Source organism: Larus michahellis, chromosome 6 (genome assembly GCF_964199755.1).
Source record: "Larus michahellis chromosome 6, bLarMic1.1, whole genome shotgun sequence".
Taxonomy (NCBI): Eukaryota; Metazoa; Chordata; class Aves; order Charadriiformes; family Laridae; genus Larus; species Larus michahellis.
In genome coordinates, this window is record NC_133901.1 from 59,516,769 (window position 1) to 59,535,703 (window position 18,935).

Sequence of the window (18,935 nt, forward strand, 5' to 3'; positions counted from 1 at the left end):
GTGCTTTTTAGTAGCGTTTCTGGGCTAAAGCAAGGATTTATTAATAAGAGGCACCCAAACCATATTATGTGCCGAAGCAGAGCTGGAACAGGGTGCTTTTGCTCTGATTCAGGGGCTGATTGAATTCAGTGACAGATGCCAAGTATTTATGTCCTTGCCTGAGTTTATCTGCCAAATTCAAGAGTGTTAAAAGCCGGAGGTTTTTTTTGGACAAACATATTAAATAGTGATGGAGAGTTCCAGCTAGGTATTGGTAGGATGGTATTTTATTATTACGTGTGGTTTGTCCAAAGTGTACTGCTCAGACCATCAGAATAGAAAGCCTTGGGGATAATACGTTGCTCTAGATTCGCACCAGAATACTTGAGTTCAGAGAGCCATTGTGACATTGCTTGGTATCATAAAGAATACAATTAAATTATATTTATTGTATATGTACAACTGCATGTAGTATATTGTTACGCAGTTGTAGTATTTGCTGCAAAGTTCCTGCCAGTCGTCCATATTTCTACATTAACGTGAGGGGGGTGTATTTTAATTTTAAGTATGTTTTTTAGTATATTGACAAATGCCCAAACTCTAGAGAAGCTGTTACTTGCCTTGGAAACCATTGCAAACACACACCTCTTGGTTCCTTTTGTTCACTCCCCATCCTACCGGTAGTCTTTTGTGCTTCTTTGTTTAATTTATTCTGTAACTTCACCTAAAATAGCCCCTGGCCTTTGTTTTTGTTTATAGCTTGTTTATAGTTCTTAAATGGTTTTAAATTATTTTGGTTTTATTATCTTATCACCTCCTTAATGAGTATTTTATCCTATTAGTCATTACTTAGCCTTTTAATCTTTCCACGGGCCATCTTGAAGCCCTTGAGTGGTGCCTCTTTACAGCTGAACCCAGACTCAGGGTGGGGATGAAGAGCTGACCCATAAACTTCAGGCAAGTTGTCGCATTTCCAGTGCCTCTGAGCCATCTTGTGCCTCAAAAATGAACGCTGCTTACAAAGTGCCTTCTGCCGCCCTCTGCCAAATGCTTAAGATGCTGTAATTATTTCTGACAGTTAAAATCTCCTAAAGTATTCAAATAAAAGCCAAACATATAGGGACAGCACGTCCTGTGGAGGAAGGTTATAGTGTGAACGATGGCTTGCTTTGTCTGCAGGTCACATTGGCAGCCAAGCTAGAAACACACGTAAGAGATGGAGACCTCGATGTGTTAGATTTAAGGGGGAACTCCGTAGCTGCTGCCGTTGGACTATTTTCAGGTGTTTGGATGAGCGAATGACCCAAATATAGTTTAAGCCTGTGACTATTTCATTTTAATAGCAATGCAAATACTGTAGGTGAAGGCTAAGAGCGCCGCATCTAATTTAGCCGTGTTGCTTTAGCAACATCATGCAGGATGCAAATAGTCTCCTTGGTAACACTTCCTAAGTGTCATTAGATAAGCGATGGTTATAAACACGGAAGCAGATCAGAATGAGCGACATGCTCGTGTGCTGTGCCTTTTTATAGCCCCAGACATGACGATTAGCAGGATGGCAAAAGGAGAGGGGAAAGCTGCTCTGAGGATCGTAGTGCTTGTTAGCGTTTTGTATGTTGTGCTTTGGAAAACCACACCAGTGGTGACGGGGGTTTCTGACTTGGCTTAAATAAGGTTTTAAATAAAGTGAGGGTGTTGTCCCTGCCTGCCGATGGCACCCGCCAGAGACATGCACTACGTGTCCTCCTGGCTCTCCAGGGGATGCAGGTTGCAGACGTTAACTCCTCTGCTCTCTGCATTAATGGCATACTCGTGTCTCGGTAAGTTTTGAATCTACAGGTTAGGAAGGGGAGAGGGAAGGAGACCCCAGCGCTCAGCGTGAATGTGACCCTCCCGTCTTCACCCTGGAGAGGATGTGGAGGTTGAGGTGGTGGTGGAGGATCTGCTTCTGGGCTGGGATCAAGTACAGGGTCTGCTCCCCTTCTGCGGAGCTTCCCCTGCCCCGGTATCACTGCCCAGTGGATTACCTCTCCAGAATCAAATTTGGGTTGCTCTGCTGAATTCTGAAGACTCTTTCCTAGGGTTCAGCAACACAGTAGGGATGAACGTGAGAAATGGGGTTACATAGTGCTTGGAAACAGGGCAGTTGTTTCTGCTGTTGGAATTGTCATATAGAAGGGAGTCATGAATTGGGGCAGCTTTTCTAGCTCTCGTAACTGATTTTTCTCCTAAAGCCTCAGCTGCTGGACTGAAGGGATTACATGAGAATCCTAGCTTTTGTTTAACCGCCCTCAATTTTATATACTTCTCTGTTAGAGAGAGAAACTGCAAGATATAAAAGGAGTATGACCTAATGGCTCAAAAATCAGAAAGCGTACAAAAGAACCACCAATGCTTTTGTTTTCAACTGATCTTTATTTTAATCCCACTGGTCTATGCCTAAGGATCTCATCCAAGGAATCTGCATGCCTGATAATGTCAACTGGAGCACGTAAAAGACAGTGGAAGGAGCCAAGTCCACAAGAGCATCAAAATAGGTTTAGTCTGGTTTGGGATGAAAGTCTGAAAGAGCAGATGGTTTTATTTTATCATGAGCTTGACCCTGCTTCAGTAGAGGCAGGCAATTGGTGGACTTTTTCATTTTTTTGGAAATCCTCTGAACCAAAGCTAAGTCAGACCCTTTCAGCCAAACACCTCCTGATCTGTGACCTTCAGGTCCATGCGCAAGTCCCGTGGCTGGAGAGTGGCCAGTCCAAGGGTCCCTTCTTCGTGTCAGCAGTGTGCAGCACCTTGCAATTTAGGTACATGGCAAAAGACTGCCTGCAATTTTTCCTATTCTAATACAAAAGGGGATTCAAATGTCAATAGTCTCTCTTTACACGGAAAACTCAGAATAAAAAAAGCAAAACACCCAACCATCCCCCACAGCCCTTTTTAGCTCCCAAATCCTCTTGGAATTCATCCATCTTCATATCTTGTGGCCTCTGTTGTAAATGTCAGTGCTAATTAATGAGACCTTGGCCCTCTGTGTAGTTACGACGAGTAACAATCCAGTGTTTGTTTGTGAGATGGGTGCCCTTACATCTCCCCTTCCCAGGGGAAGGCAGTGGGGCTGTCAGCCTTGTGCATGACAATCTGCAAGAGACAAAGTCCGAAACACCACTCTACCTCTCTAGCGTCAAAAGTGTGCAGGTGAAGCTCTCCTGAGCTGGGTAAGGGCAGTGTTTCCTAAACCTTTTGGAGATTAAAATAGAAAGTCTGTGTTTCCCTTACTGAATTTCTTCCATCCCATCCCTGTGCTGGGCTCCTGGGATTTTGCTGGAAGGCACTGGTGTGTTTTCTGCTTTGTGAAGGAGACACTGGGGTCGCTGGACCCCAGGATGCTGTTCCAGCCCTAAGGCAAAATGTTGCTGCCTTCCCTGTGCAGCGTAACAGCCTTCATGCAGTGGGTCTTGGGATTGATTTGAAGGCGAAATTTGTCTCTGCATCCAGATTGTTCTGCAGTAGAGGGACTAAGCAGCTGTTCCTCACCTCCATGGCCCGTGGCTTAGTAGGACATGGGGATTTGGACAAATGACTCTGCTAAATGGGAGCTCAACCCTCAACCTGCCCTTCCCTCTGCTGTATGCAGAATAGAGTGTTTCTCTCCAGGACAGCCATGTTGCTGTGTTTCTGCCATGTGTCATTTGGATACCAAGTTCTTACACATTTGTAGGCATCATTTTTTAAACTAACTTGGGATAGGAATTTGATCTTTCTCCCCAGTATTCCTGACGTATTTCTGCTGCAGAGAGATGTGGTGAAATTCATGCTTTCTCATGAGAATCAAAGGGCTGGAGGGGTAAGTGAGGTTTCTTTGGGGCCTACAAGTGAAAATGCATGGGGAGCAAGAACTGAGACCTAAATCACAGTCTTGCAATGAAGGACTGGTGACTCTTGTCTCGGATCAGGTGGTGCTGTGGCCATGTGTATGGACGCTACTGGTGGACATGACAGAAACCCTCAAGTCCCAGGGAACACCCTGGTGCCATCTCTCCTCATCATTGCTTAACACACGTGTCTCTGTGGCTCTTCACTGAGCTCTGATTTTTGCAAAACCAAATGTGAAACTATCCAGGATGATTTAGATCTGATTCTGGCTTGATCTAGCTGAAGAGCTGGCTGGCATTTTGTTCCCATAAGCACCGTAAAATGCAAAGCCCCGCCATATGTGACATTAGCAGAGTTTTTTGTTGGTCACAGCCCGAGGTGGAGTTCAGCCTGAGACTCAGTTTCCATGACAGGCAGGACCACGCCAGCTCATCTGAATGTGTGCGGTCCTTTTTTCACCTGTGGGGATCTCAGGGGGGTACATTTTCCCTGCCCGTACCCTGGGGTGGGCAATGCAGCCACGCTGCAGGCTTGACCTGAGCCTTGACCTGAGAAAAGCTCAGGCGTTTCTGCACTTGCACCACAGGCTTATCCCGAACGGCACCTCTGCACGATGCCAGCTCGTTGCCTGTTCAGCAGAAAGAGCAATGCTTTTGTATTCCCAGCCCTGCTTCCTGCAGCACCTGGGTTTTCCTTGGAGATCTCCTGTTCACACACGGAGCCAATCCTGCTTCTCGGGGCTGACGGGAGCGCGGGGCCCCGCGGTGAGGCTGTGAGCCAGAAATTGCCCAACCTCATCTCGCGCACCTGAGACCAGAGGGCTCTTGCCGTTGTGCAGTTGCAAACTCCCTTTAAATCAGTGTTTCAATACAAGCAAGGCAGCTCTGGCTTTTCTGAGACCTTGTGTTGGTTTTTTTTCCTTTGGTCCATAGTGGGAAGCAGGAGTTTCACACCCCACTGTGGCTTCCTAACACACAAGGAAATCCCTTCTTTTCTCTCTTAGTTGATTGATGCTGTGGTTTTGCAGTGCACCCTCTGTTAGAGGCGGGGGAGCAGTGCGGGATTGCACTGTGGCTCTGACGAGGGATGCTATGTCCCTGCTTCCCAACGAGGGATGCTCTGTCCCGTTTGGATGTCGCTCCCCAGCTCCTCGCCTGTCCCGCTCCCATCCCCTGTGCCCTGTCTGCTCCGTGTCTGCCAGCCAGGCTCCCCCTGCCACCACCCAGGGCCAGACGCTGCCCCTCGCCCACCTCCTAGCAACCGAGGTGGTCCATAGATGAGGACTGAAGTGTTCTCCCACTATGGGCGGGCACCCCAGTGCCCAATCCAGCACACGAGACTCCTCTTTCTGACCCCCCCGCCCTGACCTCCGGTTCGCCCTTTGCTGCCTGTTTCTGTGAATACACTCCTTTTCGTGTTTCTTCACAGAAAAATAGAAGAATTCGCAGCCAAAAATCCTTCCCAAGCAGCTGGGGCAGCCGCTGGGCGAGTCTCCCTTTGACACAGAAGCCCCTCATTCAGTGTCACCTCTGACAACAGATGACTTTTGGCCGCTTTCTTCTCACTCAGATGCGGTTGCTGTCTATCACTCCCTGGGTGCTTCCTCTGCAGCTGGGAGCCGCTTTCACGCCCCTGCAGTCATCCGCCGTGTCCCGGACTGGCACCCCTCTCTGTTATTTTTATATTTTTAGTGGCCTTCCTTGTGCAATAACATGAATTATCTTCTTTTTTTTTTTTTTTTTGACAAGCATCTTCTTAGCAGAATATTAATGTATATAATTAAGATAGTATTGGGCTCTTGAATCGCACTGTTCATCCCAAAATTGGCTTCATTACACAGCTGCTCCTCTAGAATGAGGCTGTGTTTGTTTAAAAGCTTAAGTAGGGAGTTAGGGGCAAAATTCCTTCCTCCAAGGAGAAAACCTCCATTTCAGATTTCTAGCTATGTTGTAAACAGTGGCTTCTCTATTTTAAGGAGGGGAAGAAGTCAAAGGAATGGTACTGCTGATTTTTGGTTTAATCCTCTATATACAGAATAAGCCACAACCCGCCTTGATTTATTTGTTGGGGTTTTTTTCTGCATTATTGAAGGTAAAAAAGTGGAGGATCTTGCATTCCTTGGGTTGGTTCACATGCAATGCCTCTGGTTTTCCTCTCTGTCTGATGTCTTGACACTCAAGCATCCCTAACAGCCAGATGAAATCTGTCGGTTAAGCCACCTGCTTTTCACCAGCTTCCAGTTTGTGAACCGTAAACCTGGCTTTAACAGCAGCCTTAACCTCTCGGTGTTACGACAACATGGAAGAAAAATGCCTCCAGACGAGCCTGTGGGATTACTTCAGCTTTCTGCGAGGCAGCTGAGAAGTTATGTTCAATTTTACTGTCAATTCTTCCGCTTTAAACATTGCTGCTGTAAACTATCAGCCCCTCCTGCGAGTACGTTTGTGTTTGGAACTATGCAGTAAATCAGATTATAGCTGCCCTTTATTAACTCTGATGCACAAGATCTCAGCAGTAGAGGTTTGATTCAGAGAAAATGAATGAGGATAGTTAAAGTCAAATATAAATAGAGCTCATTAAAAAACAAACAAACCAGCCTCTGTTTCATTATGTGACTCTTAACTGCACCATGAGAATAGAAGTAGCTCTCATTATAGTCCCCTGGCAGCCTTGTTCTCTTCGTCTTCTTCTGCAAACTCACTCACCAGCTCATAGGAGCTCTGGGGGACGTGAAACCAACCTGCACCTTGGAATGGGAGAAAAGGAGAAAGCAAACAGGAGAAGCCTGTGTGCGTGTGCACACCATGAAATGAGCGTAGCCCTGCCAGAGCATCCGCATCCTCTCCCAGCTCCTCATCGCGCCTGTGCAGATGCCACCGCTCCCCTGCACCCGAGACCCCTCTCCTGTGCTCTCAGCAGCACCCTCTCCTCGCCTGGCCGGGGTAGGCCAGAGGAGCCCCCCGATTTCTCCTCCTTTGCCTGTTGCCCTGGTCAGGGTTGGTGCTGTGGGTGCTGCTGTGGAGCCAGCTCCGTGTTTCCCCTCCCGGGGACCGCTGCGGGCAGCTGGTACCCGGGGATGGGATGGGCGGTGGGGTCAGGATCGCTCCTCGGCTTGAGGGCAGGAGAACATCCCCTCCATATACCCCCCCGACCACCACAGCAAAGCCCAGCATTGCTGGTAAAATGCAAATAAGCTGCCTATTCCCAAGCACAGTCTGTGAGGAGCCTCTGCCCTTTCATCACTACAGCCTTGGCAAGAAGAGCTCAGAGTCCGATTTACACACTCGCCGTCCCCGTGTAGGTGGGTTTATTCATTTCTGGTGGGTTTTTAAGTACATATGTTTTGGGGGAAGGGAGAAAGTAAAAAAGCAGTGATGAAGTCAGAGCATGGCAAAAATCCAGCTACGGTAACAAAATATAGTGTATAGCAGTCTGTGCTGAAGAAGTAAAGGTTGCAGAATGGTACCCAAAGCTTCCAATTCACTAATTTATAAGCAACCATGAATTTTAATGAGGCTTCAGCTATTGCCTTAATGAACAGGACATGCTTGCCTTCATGAGATCCTGAGCGTGCAGGTACAGTGAGTGGGAAAAGAGTGCTGGAAAAAGGATATTGGACAATGAAAGGAAGAGCTGTAGTTCTGGAAGAGGAAGCTACTTTTAAAGCAGAGTTAAAACATATTTTCTTTTAAAAAGGGTCTGTTAAAGAAAAGACCGCGTGAGTCTCATTACTGCTAGTGCAATAGCACGAGTGGGAGATTAATATTCTGTTTAAGGGAATAAAACTGCAATATCTCTTGAGCAAATCTATTCCCATATGAACGAGAGAGCTCAAAAGCAAATAGCAGCTTTATGCTATTTACGATCACACTCCTCGAACACATGTGGAGCCTGCAAGGGACCTGGCTGTATCAGTTGCACTTTTCTCATGGTTTCCCCCTGTTACAAGCACCGGTTCGATCCCACTGTTGTCACCAGTTCAATCCCAGCATCAGGAGCACTGGGAACACGAGGTCATAGAGTCCTTGGTATTTTAAAGCAATGCGTCATCTACCCCTGCTCCCTGCAAGCTTAACTGGCGTGATGCCCGAGTGCCTGACACAAGGGCTCCCACCGTTCCAACCTTACGTGGAAAACCATTCCAAAGCGTTAATTAATTTTAATTCATGATCGCAGAGCAATTTGGTGTGTGCAGATGGAAATCAGTAGAGAAGCGTTAGTTCATCGCGCTTTAGTATTTTTTTATGTATACATATGTTTTACAAAAAGAGTTGCAGCTTACTCAGAACCTGGACTGGACTGTGCCCGACTGTTTAATTACTGTTTACACAGAAGTAATTTGCAAAGTGTTAATTTCCGAAATCAATGCACTCCAGTCCAATAAATATTTAATGCTTCCATCTGCCATTTTTAGGTTACTTACCAACCCTGCTAGATGAAGTCTATGAAACAGTTGTCTGCTGTTGACATAAAGAAGGGTTTTGAGATCCAGCCTGCGCAGAAGCCTAGAAAAAAGCAGGCTTCCTAAACCCAGTTATATTCTCTTTTCTAGGTTAAATATGGATAGGGAGAACGTTGCATATGGAGACAGGTTTATAGCAGGCAGGCCCATGTAAAATTACATCTAAATTTTATGAGGGGAAATACATCGAGTCTTTCCTAGTGAGACTACGTCTGCTGATCCTGGGACTAAATTTTGGGAAGAATCTAGCTGGAGCGTGCAGCATCTTCTCCAGTGGGAAAAGCCTAATAAAGCAAAGGGCCCGGTGGCCGTTTCAAAGAGCAGAGAGGAGGTGGAGAAGGCCCCTGCCCACGCAGGGAGACATGGGTCGGGGTGGGATGTTGACCTCGCTTTCTGCAAAACTTGGGGCAGCGAAACGTGCCCCCCCTGGGGCTGTGCGGCAGACTATTTAATTACTGATATTCATGGAGGGTTTGGAGCTCGCTGGATGGGAATGCCCTGTGCCAATGCAAATGTCACTGCTCGCAGTACAACACGGGGGCCTTGATGATTAGTTCTGTTTTACTGTTTTTCTAGTATAATTATGTTTAATTCATGTGTTGTTTCATCAAAGTGTCTGTCACTCAGGGCTTGGCCTCATCTTCTTAAATAGCTGGATATAAAATTACAATGTGTTCCTCCAGTGAGACCATATTTCCAGAACATCATGACAGCTTTATTATGACACTGGGCTTTCTCTTTAGCTGAACGGATACACTGAATTATCCTTTTAAAAAATCAAAATCTCTTGCGGTTGGATCATTAGACTTGTGCCATATTCCATACAGGGTTACCCTAAATCAACATAATAAGGATCTTGTGCGGTGTCCTTTAAGCTTTCTTGCTGGGTCCGGGTGGGCCAGGAGTTATACGGGAGACAAATCGCAAAGCACCAATGAAAGCAAGGGTGATTTTCCAGCAGAAGATGTTCTTTATTTGAGTCCTTCTCCAGCCTAGTGGCAGCTTCCAGGGATTATTCAGAAAGTATTGAACTGGTGGGAACAACCCTCGTATCCCTGTGGTACCGAGAGCTCCTGCAGGAACCTGTAGGAGCATTGCTGCCAGTACCACCACGCGTTAAATACCAGACCCCAAACCGCCAGTGTGGGCTGCTGCGAGACGGGTGGAAGCTTGTGCCTGTAAATACAGATCTGTAGTTTAGATAATGGTTTTAGCAACGCATTCAAATTATTGCCCAAAGCCATTCCCCACTATACTCTTGCATGTAAAAAGACCAACCTGTCTAAGCCTAATGGGACCCTAATGAAATTGTTTCCTGTAGCTTTATGCTGTGCAGCTGGATGTAATAACTCCAGCTAATGCACCAGGGACACGCAACAGCAAAGTTCTTCTCAATGCACTTGATGAAGTTGCTGCTCTAGTGGATGGAGGGCTTTTGGGACGGGTAGAGGTGTCAATCAATCTATAATGAGACTGCTGGATTAAAAAAAAAAATTGTTGGATAATGGAACAAGCTTTTGAATTGCAACTGTGCTGGGCTGCCCTTGTGTAACCAGGTACTACAGTCTCCTTTTGCCTTTCATGTGGGTGGTGGTGTACCAGAAAGGGAGAAAAAAAGAGAACCATGGGAAATTGTGTTGGAAGCATAATTTGCAGTATTGTTTTGGTACAAGTCCCTATTTTTTTTTTCTGTACGACAGCTTTTAAACTTTGTGGGGCAGGTACTGAATGGCTGCTCTATGGGTTGATAAACCAGCATCTAACCTCAGGAAAACCCCAGTTTTATTAACCACTCCTTTTGGCTAATGGCCGTACCTGTACTGCCAGTAAATCACAGAATCACAGAATGGTTTGGGCTGGAAGGTAAAGTGGTGTCCCAGGCAGGTTTTTTGCTGTTTTTATCTGATTTCCTGAGGGAGCCAGGACCACTGCAGTCGGGTGAAGTGCAGGGGGGAAGGAACCATCTCACTGTTTCTTACTCTTGATTTGGACATGTGCGTGGTGGTGGTGGGGGCAGTCCTAAAGAGCGCGAGGCACTTTCTGTCCCCTTCGTCTCCTTTGCAGCAATCTCTGCAGGAGAACAGAATCTGAACACTGCAGAAATCTGCTTGTTAATGTAAGACAGCATGATCTACTAGTCACAGCAGGGCTTAGTGGAGATAAATCCCTCTACTTGATGTTCCCAGCTCTCCCACGCAGATACCAAGGCATTTCACCTCTCCGTGCCTCACAGCGCCTATGCGTAGGGGTAAAGGAAGGAGAGACGTTGCATTATCGTTGTTATGGTCTAATTCTAAGCAGAACTGAGCGGCAGGAAAGAGATGGCAGTTCTAGGTTCCGGCTTTCATCATTTAGACCCAAATTGGTGACTCAGTGTGAGTTCAAAGGAGGTTTGAGCTGGTCAGTGTTGGGTCTGCTGCAGGCCCATTTCCTCCCCTTGCAGCTGGTGGCCATGTGAGAGAATCCATCTTTTTTGGACAAAAAGCAATTCCTTTTTCTCCCACCTCTTATTTCAAAAGGTTTGTTTTCGTCTGGGACTCCGAATAGCCTTGCTGTGCCATGTGATGTGTGCTGAGACAAGGGATGGGGCAGGATGGTCTGGCCAGGGAGAGAAGCCAAATCATCCCTGTGGAAGGATCGTCTCATGTGGCTTTGCTGAAAATTAAACTTCATTGGAGGGGTTGTACTGAAGACTGAAGGCATGTTTGAACTCAGGGTGTGGGTTGTCATTTGGCCAGCTTATTGGCTTGATTTGAGAAGCTTTTGTGCCATTTAGGGGAGATTCTCCTCCTGCTGACACCTCTTCTACTCTCTGTGACAGCCCAGTGCAATCAGGACCTTCCTGGAGATGACTCTATGCACACTGATTTGCAAGGCTGCCCCTTGCAACCTCCTGGAGGCCAGTTTCCCAGGGCTGTGATTTTCGTGTTTTTGTGAACCAAGAGTCCAACTGTGCATCAGGAATTCATCAGATGAAGCCAACGAGGCAGCCTTGTCATGCTGCTTCCATCCATGTATTTCCACCACAGGAACCAACCTCCTGTCTTGCACAGAGGCCGGGCAAGACCGCTTGGCTTGGGGAAGAGCGCGCCTCTTGCAAGACACAGTACTTTGCCTCTTCCTCATCTCACCACAAAGGCCTGATTGTGCCGCCTCTGTAAGCTTCAATCGAGGAACTTGCTTCCAAAGATGATATTAGCATTCTGCAAAGAAAACGGGAGTGCTTTCTTCATTGAGCCAGCTCAAAGGACTAGTGTGTGTCAGCTATTGTAGGAACTAAAACGGATGCTGGAAAAAATAAAGCCATTTTTTTAAACTTATGTTCTGCATTATTTAGGCTCAAAAAATAATTTGTTTTAAAAGGATGGGGGCTGGTTCGGGAGAGCAGTGCTGTGAGAGCCAGCAGCCCCCCAAGCCTGCAGGGTGAGACCCCCGGGGACAAGGTGACTTCTGTAGTCTCCTGCAGGGCAGCCAGCACAGAAAGAGCCTTGGAAAAGAGATAAGCAAAAGCAAGCTGGAGAATAACAGCACTTCCATAATACTGCATTTCCTGGGTATTAGAGTAATTCTATGCTACAGGAATTTAATAGTACAAATCTGGCTGATAACCATTTGGAAAATAATAATAAAAGAGCTATGACAGTTCTGCTCTAGCTTGACTAATGTAGTGATAGTATCTATCTTGAAAAGAAAAATGCAATAGCACAGAAAGTTCCTTTCTGCCATTCGTCAGGTGTGTGGCTGTCATTGGGTGACATTCAGGCCCCTGCAAGGGGCCAGCACGTACTTACACACCTTTGGGTCTGTTTTAAGCCTTCTTAAAATACCCTGTTTCTATGTCCTGAACCTTTGTGCTTGATACATTGCACCCATTGTATGGACACCAGCAGCTTCCTTCCCACGTTTAAAGTAGGGATTGCTTCTCTCTAACAGGCAGGAAAGAGTGAGATAGCAACCCCGGCAATCTGTTTCTCCTTTACTACGTCAATAGCATTTGCTAGTGTTACGAGACCTCTGCAGCCGTGGGCAGCAGTATGGGCTGTGCGTTTTTCTTATTTAATGACCAAGAGGAGCCAGAGATAGGTGATACACTTGGCTATACACCAAGTGCCGAGCGGAAGGGCTTGTGTCTGACCAAGTGGGAAACGGCAGGTTCATTGCCGTGCCTTCCTGTATTTCCCCAGGCATACCTTATGGCATTAAAAGCTTGGAATTATTTTGCTTTGGGTGGAGTTAATTGGAATTAATTGCAAGGGGCTGCTGAGTCATCTCCTCTAATTTGCATATTAATGCCACCTCACACCCTTCTTCCCTTCCCATCCAGTCTGGGAGCAGAGGGGCGAGGAGCCTGCCTGGCACTACCTGTGCAGCAGAGGTGGGTGTTGAAGCTCTGAGACCGGGCTCCCCCTGCGCAGTAACTGCTGGGAAATGCTGCCTTCCACAAACATGTTTGCTCTGCGTTTGCCTCTTCTGGCTGCAGCCAAGGTACCCTACATCTTTCTTTCCCAGATAGACGCTGATGTTCTTGTGGGACCATCTCAGCTGTCTGCTTTGAGCAACGAGATGTTGGGAGCTCTGCTTTTAACTGCAGGTGTGCAGCTCCTAATCTGTAGATGAATTGTCAGCTGTATTTTCATTAAAATAATGCTTCTTAGGACAAAGAACAGAACACAGAAGCTAACCCAGCTCTCATTTATTTGGATGGGAGCAGGCTCTGGCTTTCAAAGTGGTAATAACCAGTGTTGTTGGAGTTTATCTTATGGTAAGGCAGAAGCCCCATCGAGGATTATAGTCTATGTGCTCTGGTGCAGTTAGAAATGTGCAGGCTCTGCCTTGGAGAACGTGCAATCTTCTTAAAATGGTCTCCTATAGACCTCTATGACTTGCCTGTCAAGCTTTCGTTAGCTCTGTGTCAAAAGGAACAGTTTTAAGTGCCCAGAAATTCAGCTTCATTCTTCCTTCCTTTTGGTTGTTGTTTTTAAAGCAAAACTAAATTAATTAAAATGGCCACTTAAGTAAGGTAATGTTATTTCCAGCTTTCTAAGAAAGTGTTGGAAAGGGAAAGTGCAAACCTTTGTGAGATTTGGCAGCTTCCTTGGAAACTCTACCCCTCTGTGAGAGTGCATTAAAAAGTATGTTCTCTGGCAGCTCTTTTGGAGTCTGGGAGTTAAAAGGTAGTAACCAACTCTGTATCACGGATTTCTTACATCTTCATTAAATCAGAAATTATGAATATTTCAGACTTGCTGCCCAAACTCCTGGAGAGGAAGGCAGCTGCTCACACTTGATTTTAATGACATTTCAGTATTACGTTGTTCCTCCTCTTTCATACGATAACGCAGGATGAACCTCACTAAGTCTCTCTGATGGCTAATTCCTGTGTGTAAGTTTGCTTGGAGCTTCTCTGCTGCTGCCCGCCGCTATATTGTCTCTTCAGCTGGGACTTCGTCCAAGTTTGTGAGCAGGGATGAGGCTCAGCCTCTGAGTTTTCAGCTCTTGAGTTTTCCTGGAGTGCCAACTGGCCGAGCATTGGGTACCAACTGTACCAGCTCTGCTAATAAATCATACTGTCTCAGGTGATAAAATTCAGTTTCTAAATCTAGGATACTAAAGAAAGTGGTAGCTGTTATTCAGTGGGCAAATAGAGAAATAGAACATTCCTCTCCCATCCCCGGAGTTCTCACTAATCAGAGGCGTGTGTTGCTGGAAACATCATCTATTTTTTTTGTATGTCCTTCTCTCTTATTGCGTAAAGGCTTATCCATTCAACACTTACCACAGTGCAAGAGTATTAGTAAACATAATCTTGTTGATATTTGTCATTCTGATGCTTGACTGGAGGGGGTTGGAATAATGAAACCTCAATTGTCACCTATGCTCGGGAAGTAACAATGGTTGATGTTAGCCCTGAGGGTGCTGGGTTTTTCACTTAGCAGCGAAATGAGATCCTTGAATGAGAACTGTGTAATTGTGCTGGAGCTTCATGTCTGGGGTTGTGGCTCCTGATCGCCTTCTGCGTAATGTGTGACCTGAAGACTTGCTTTGCTAAGGACACTAAAAAGTGGCGATTTTACAGCTGTCTTTAGCTACCAGGTATCTCTGATTCCCCTAAGAACTGGTTTCTTTACCTCTCTGCTGCAGGCAGTGTGATTTATCTTTTTTTTTAACTCTTTGTTATCTTAACTAACAATGATAAATGTTCAACAGAAGCATCCCTTGAGGCCATGCTGTACCTCAAAAAAACCAGACCTTTTTCTCACTTTGCACACGTGTTTTACGTTAAGGAGAGCTGGATGTGTGACTCTGGAGAGGAGGATGAAGGCAGAAAGGTTGTGCCTTGACGAGGTCGTGCATGCAGCGGTTTACTGACACGCACCCTGCTTTCTCCTGTTCATCATCCCACAACTGTTTCAGCTCTCTGGCACATGGCTCAGGTCTTCAGCACATTCTTTGTTTCTAGCACAATGATTTGATGCTCTTTCACAATTGACTGCATTTAGTCTGTTGCATCAGTTCTGGGCACCTGGTTACTGGAAAGGCTAACAAGAAATTCAGGAAAAAAAAAAAAGTATATGGTTATCAATTGGACTGAAAAGATTGATTTTTAAGAGCAAAGATTAAAGGAGCTGAATATGAGCAGCTTTGCCAAGTAAAGACTAAATAAGTAGATATGATTTTACTGTACTTGATGAGTGCAAACATGAGGAAAACTCATTAGAGTGCTCACTGGATTCAGCAAGGATGAAACGAGAAGACTTGATGTGATTAGCAGGTAAACTTTGAGACATCACTGTGCTGTAGAAGCCACAGGCCTCGTAACATCAGACTTAGTCATTCAGCTCTTAGGTAATAAATTCAGTCTAGGAACAATCCTTCTCTAGTAGAGAAAAATTAATAGATTTGAGCATGTAGGAGTTATTCTGATCCTGATCAGATTCTGATCTAATCCCTGCTACAGTAAGTCTCCACCCTGAGTGCTCAGTGATGGTGTGCAGCCAGGACAAATGTCAGCTTTGCAGGGAGTTGGGTTTTCCTGGATAATGGGGTAAAAAGCTCTAAGCTCTGTGGCAGAAAAGCACTGTATAATTATCCAAAGAGGTTGGTGTGTGCTGCCCTTCCTTTAGCATGTCCCCTGTTACTCTGTTACAAACAGTTTTCTTGGCTGCTGTTGGTGTGGAAGGTGGTGTGGCATCTCCTCTTACGCTCTCGCGCGTTCCCAGCCTCAACAGATAGACAGCTGGGAAGACCAGGTCTTCAGATGTTGATCCTCTTGGGATCTTCACAAGGGTCTAAAGCTGCTCTCCTTTTCCCTGAGCTCTCGCCCAGCCATCTTGCTTTGCTTTCAGTGCTTTCAGCTTGAACCCCTTTCTCTGCCCTTTGTGCCAGTGGGGCAATGGAAGCGCTTTGCGCAGCAGAAAACACCCAGCCTCCCGAGGGATGGCAGCATCTTCTTCTCTCCCTCTCCTCCCCCACAGCTGCATGTGTACAAAGATGTCAGTGCCCTCTCTTCCCACCCTCTGTCACCCAACCACCTGGTTGGGCTACAGCCCCTGTGAATCCATGACTCGCAGCACAGCCTCTCATAATTAAAAAAGAAAAAACACAAAAACAAAACAAAACAAAAAAAAAACCCAAAACAAACCCACAAACAAAACCAAACACAAAACCAACCTGTGAAATAATCCTTTTCCACCGTTTTTCTCATTTTATTTCTAGGGCTCTGGCTTTGCTTGCAGGTGGGTTGGGAGGCGCAGGGCCACCCTGCATGGAGCAGGGCTGGGCTGTTGCTTTTGCTTCAGCAGCCTCTAGCGGGGAGAGTAATACAGTCAAAGCCGGGGCAGGATGCCTCCTCTGCTGTAACTCTGCTGACTTTGTAGACCAGATGGAGGAGTGAATTAGTGTCTGGAATCTGAGATGAACTCTCTTTTAATTTGTTTTGTAAGAAAAGGCTGGTGAGTAGACGAAAAGGCTATTTATTTATTTTTTTTTTCCAAGAGGCCAATGTGGGGGATTTTTTTTTTTTAACTTTCAAAGGTGGGGGAAATAAAACTATCTGGAGGTGAATGAGTCACTTTACTGAGTCACCAATAGTGGGAAGAGGGGATTTAATATTTGTGAATCAGAAGCAAAAAGCACAGTCTGTTCCTTGCTTGTGTGAGAGAAAGTAATGGACAGATAGTTTCAAAAAGCTATTTTCCTCCCTAGAAGAAGAATAAGGATTAGGTTTTAGACTCTTCAGCGTCTCGGGGTGAATGGCTGCCACCCCTCCTGGCACTGTGGTCCTGCTGGTCCCTGTGCTGACTGCACCCAAAGGTGCTCGCTGCCTTGTGGGTTTTTCCAGACCTCGGGACTTCTATCGCACACCGTTAGTGTGACCTTGGGCATGCCTTCCCACCAGTTGTCACTCACTTTCTCCTCTATAATACGAGGCCACTGCCAGTAACTTGAAATTTATGAAGAACCAGACTTTGTGCCTCCAGCAGCCCGTTTTCTTCCCCGCAGAAGGAAGATGTGTAAGTGGGGGCAGCAAGCAAACTGCGAGGCAGAAAAATCGTGCCCTGGCTCTGCTAATCACTCTTTCAAATGCCTGGTTCGTGCTGCGTAAGAGTGTAACCACCCAAAAAACTCATGAGAGGGAGGGTGTACAGCCCTGGCGATAAAAGCACCAGGGCGAGAGGGCTGCCAGCACCGGCGGGCTGGGGGGGGGTTCGGTCCTGGGTGCTTTTTGCCCAAAGTGCACCTGGTGAACGTTGCGTGGCTCTTCTCACCAAGGCTTGCGGGCTTTGGTTCAGGCTGAGCAGAGGAGGAGGACGCGTGGGGCTTCCCCCAGTGTCCGCCAGCTGTCACTGTTGCTGCAGCCAGCCGGGCGGCCGGGGCGTTCTGTCTGGCTGTGATTTACAGCTGAGCCTGTCCACCCCCACATCCCCCCCCAGCCCGGGCCCGCGCCCCTCGGGACAGACACCGTGAGACGCCCGAGATGATGTTTGCTGCCCCAAAAGACTGAGGATGTGTGGCTCATCCGCAGCGTGAGAGTATTTAGGCTCATGTTAACAACCTGTTCCTGAAGCCGCAACTTTATTGCCTATTAAAAGGCTCTGTAAGAACTCCAGAGATAATTTTAGTGCATACCCATTTCCCCCCTTTTGGGTGTAACCGTTTTATAGATTTCTTTTTTTTGAGGGAGCTGTTACAGAACCAAAACTCACTCAAACTGCTTCTCTGATTAAACAGTGGTTTGCAAAACTAAGGCGGGGGGGAAGTAATGGTAAATCAGGAGAAGTGGTCAGGGCAGGATCTGGCAGGCTTTGGCAGTGTGTGTGCCCACACGGATATCCACGTGCCTTTCTGTGTGCATAGGCACTCAGCTTCTTCCACCTTGTATTCTGTGTGAATTTCCCTGGTTTAGTTGAATTAATGAGAACTGCTTATGTTTGTAAAGTGAAGGAGATGGAGTTTTGCCTCCCCAATGGAAACGGTTCAGAGATGGAGGCGTTCCTGTGTGTGCTTGCTGAGGACAGCTCTAAAACGACTTGTAGAAGCCGTTAGCATCTCTTCAAGGTATTGCACTTACGCTGCCTGAGCTGACAAACGCAAGGTTCAATTGCTACTCATCGCCCTAAGACAAGAGTCATCTGAAATGAGCCTGACGTTCACCCTATGGCTTAAGAGACCATATACCTGTATTGTAACCAAGTTTGGCTTGAGTTCTGCTATCCCAGAACTTGATACTTGAGAGGGCTGAGTCAGCATAGTATTACTTGAATTAACTATTGATGTACTTCGTGGGGGTTATGCAGCACCAAAAAACCCCACCACACCATGTTTTACATGTAACCTTGTTTCAGATTTGAGGTTCCAACACTTATCGGACCAGATTCTGCTGTGAGAGATACAGATGTAAGATGGAAGTCATGCCATACCTTGGTGGTGCTGCTCTAGACATGCAGCAAAGAGCAGCATCTGACATCCAAAACTTAATTCTGGTAAAAGCCAAGTACCAATCTACAATGAATCTCTCCATTTAGATTAGATCCTGCCTCATACAAACATAATTCCGAGGAGTGAGCGAGCTCCTGGCAGAGACAGATGGATAATCCCAGCCCCTGCCTTGTGCTCATGCACTTGCTGTTGTCTCCTTTCAAACCTGTGTTTTCTTGTTGGCTGTCTCCCTTAAGTTAAGTGTTAAGAACGGCAAATTGATGTTTTTCAACAGTTTTCTCAATTCCTGACCGGATTAGCAGTGCTGACTACAAAGGGGAAGAATTTGTGGGAACATGTGGCTGTGCACAGCCAAAGCTGTGCGGGGGAGTCTCCTGGGAAGGGCTTGGTTGAGTTTAAATTTGGTTTCTTCTTTTGTATCCACGCTACTGCGTTAGTCGGACCTCTTCCGTGCTAGGTGGCTGTGCGGCCAGCAGGGAAAAAGGGAAAAGGCACCTTTCCAACCTGCGTTTCTGCTGTAATCTGGCGGTGCAGAGAGGCGTCTGCACCGCGGGCTTGGGAAGTGCAGAGGAGGCGAGTTGTGATCAAAAAGGCCATTTGTTTCTCTGAGGTGTTTACACCTGCAGTTCAAATAAACACAGCCAGAAATGAAGCGTCCTGGTGCATGCTTTGAAAGCAGGGTTGG

The 18,935-nt window shown here is 46.5% G+C and overlaps 1 protein-coding gene across 2 annotated transcripts in view; it reads left to right on the forward strand.

Moving 5' to 3' along the window:
- The window catches only part of NEURL1 (neuralized E3 ubiquitin protein ligase 1), a 161,953-nt gene that overhangs the window by 11,628 nt on the left and 131,390 nt on the right, over positions 1 to 18,935 (forward strand). The window contains exon 1 of one of the 2 annotated variants that reach the window (XM_074591660.1): positions 12,706 to 12,796. The exons of the other annotated variant lie outside the window; for it this stretch is intronic. The gene's annotated coding sequence lies outside the window, so the exon portion shown is untranslated. Of the gene's footprint in view, positions 1 to 12,705; positions 12,797 to 18,935 lie in introns of those variants that run through there. 2 annotated transcript variants of the gene reach the window in all.